Raw genomic sequence first — 3,173 nt, 5'->3', positions numbered from 1 at the left:
TGTCTTTAATGCTACAGAAACAGTTGTAGCAACAGTTCTTTGTTAATTTTGCTATTTTAGAGATTGTGGGTAGGAAAATGAAATTCAATCTTACATTCCTCCAATACAAAAGCTGGTTTTAAGTTTAATGCTATCAAAACCCCCCAAATTTTTTATCTAATTAAAAGAGGAATAAAGCTCACAATGAAGTCATAAGTTCAACTCTTAAAGAAAAGATTGATAAACAGATTATCTTAATGTTATGTTGATTAATAGATGTGGCACATTGATTCATTGTTACTTCAATTAAAAACACTATTGTTTAGAGGCCATTAACACATTTATTTGTTAATAAATGGCTACATAAAAATTGGTTTTCTCCTGTTCAATATATCTTTTATGAGAAAAGCTGGTTATAAAAAATATAAATTTTGGAGTAATTTAATTATAATAAATAAATAAATATGATGATAAAAATAAAGTGCTAAAATATTAATTTTAGCTACGATTATCCAACTATGATTAAGAAAGTTGGATTTAAAATGAAATAATGAACTGGATAATAAACAAGATTCAAAATTAAACCCTATGATAAAAATATTAATTTTAAAACCAAAGACAATGTTTGACATTTCCTTTCTACTCCCAATTATAGGCACAAGTCCTCAACTTTGGAGGAGGGTGTAGTTGGTTATATCAACTCCAGTACTTAACTGGTACTTTATTTTATCAGCCATGGAAGAGTAAAAGGCAAAAATGATTTTAGGGAGATTGGAGCTCTAAACATAAAGGGCCATATGAATGAGGGAATCAGAAAATGGTTCAAGTAATTACTTATATATATAGGGGTGGAGAAACTTTCGACATAAAATATCTTTATTATTGTCACACTGCTTTCTGCGCATGCCTACTTATAGTTGGTACTATTGTGGTCACATGATCGAAATTTGAGCCAGATCACGCCATTTTTCTTTCTAGCTTTACATGGCCACTCCACTAGCAATGTGGACAAAGAGCAGTGATCTGATTTCTCTGGTTAGAAGGTGTGCCAGCCATGTGCTGAAATTCATCAGAGGCTTTTAACACAATACAGGGACAGTGCACTACCATTTAGAAGTGTGTACGAGTGGACTGAGACGTTTAAAAGTGGCTGGACAAGCATGACGCATGAAGAGGACGTAAAGATTCAGCAAGATTGAGAGATGGTAATGCTGAACCGGTTCACCATTACCATCTTTCGGACTACTGCTCTTTGTTCTTCTTTGGTGCACATTGCTAGTGGAGTGGCCATGTTTACACTGTAAAGCCAAAAAGAAAAATGATGCAATCAGGCTCAAACTTCCGTCACATGATCATAATAGTACCAACTGTAAGCACGCATGCACAGAAGGCAGTGTGACAATTATGAAGATATATTACATGGAAGTGCGGATAATTTTTGACTTCCCTTATATATAAAGACCTGCCTGAGGCAGTTGTTCTTTTTGTTGTTTATAATATCCAGGACAATTACTAAGGAACTGGAATACTGACAAATAACTCCAAAAGGTGGCTTTGGAATAAAAATATTACCTCATTAGACAATTCTATAGTTAAATTATTTCTGAGGTAAGCTATTTCAACAATTTAAAATTTTGATTATTAAGCTCATCTTCCAATTTTTGTTTTTTTTTGTTTTTGACAAAGAATGACAGCATTAGAATGAAATGTTTTGTTTCGTATTCAAATCCAGTTTAAGGAAATGTGAATTTGTTTGTTCACTTTACATCTATTTTCCCATAATGGGACTAGTTGAATTGACACTTATTTGAGATAGTATTATATGACCTGATGCTCTTCCAGTCACCAACCCTTATCTGTTTTCCAAGAAACGTTTTTTCCCCTTAAACTAAACTCTGAAAGGCTAGAGCTACAGGCCGTGTAAACGTGGCATTACTGTATTTGCCTAAGCTGGTCTCATGTGAAGAAGTGAAACTGGCAACATTCACACACGTACAACTTCTGTCAACCACTTACAAGGAATTGCTCAGGTTGATGTTTAGTAGGAAGAAGTAGCTGGACTGAATTCTAGACATGACTGCAAAGCAAATAACTACATAAATAGAGGGAGGGGGGGTGAGTACACCTAAGGTAATTAGAGACTGGACTACATAGAATGTAATATCAAATACAATAATATGGATTATGAAGTTACTAGTTTGACAAAGTTTAGATTAGGCTAATTTTGGAACAGAATTGAAAAATCAATTCTAGAGTGTTAAGAAGTTAATATCACAGGTTTCATATATTGGAATTGCTTTAATGAATTTTGTGCAAATATCAGAATTTCATGTGTGTGTTTTAGTAGCAGCTTTTATTCAATATCATTGGAAATGTGACTAGATTTCATTAAATTTAGTATGTTTAACCAAGAAAATTTTTCAAGTTTTCAGACAAATGTAAAGCCCATTCACCCACCTTCTCCATCCACTATTCATGGAAGACCTGTAGAGGTAGGGTCCTCAGACACTCCTTCATAGGGTCCTATCAGTAAACAACTGTCATTACACTTTCTGACTGGATTTCCAAGTATAACCAACTGAGACTATGGATATTATTCAACCATCTCATTCTTGATCTGCCTCGAGATCTCTAGCTAGGGCTTGAAGAATCTATCTTGCGACATTCTAATCACAAGTCCATAGCACTGCAGCTGTGACCTCTCAATGCAGCTCAACCTGGAGAAACTTTTCGATCTCTGAGTTAAGCACCTTATCAAGTAATATTAGTCCAGAGACTCTTTAGAGGAACCCCATTTTGGCTGCTTGAATTCATGACTTTACTCTTTTGGTCAGTACCCAACATTCATGAACATAGGTGAGGATAAGGACAAAAACTGAACTGAAGATAGCAAGTTTGAATTTTTTACCAACCTCTCCTTATTTGGAAGATCGAATGCTGGAGCTGGTGCATTACTGTGCCAGCACCTGTAATTCTAGAATTTAATTCAGCCTCCTACTTTCCATCACTCATGCATACCCCTTCTCAGTGTTCAAGTGCAAAGAAATCAAATAATACTGAGAAACATCTACAGAAACATATTTCAATATAGGTTCATTGTATTAGGATTAATTCTCAAGAACAGCAATTTTTTTGGCTAAAATCTAAACTTTGGCATTTATAGCAAACAAACCATTAACAAAACCATTTAAATA

This window comes from Octopus bimaculoides, chromosome 15 (genome assembly GCF_001194135.2).
Source record: "Octopus bimaculoides isolate UCB-OBI-ISO-001 chromosome 15, ASM119413v2, whole genome shotgun sequence".
NCBI lineage: Eukaryota > Metazoa > Mollusca > Cephalopoda > Octopoda > Octopodidae > Octopus > Octopus bimaculoides.
Note: the sequence above shows the minus strand (reverse complement) of the source record.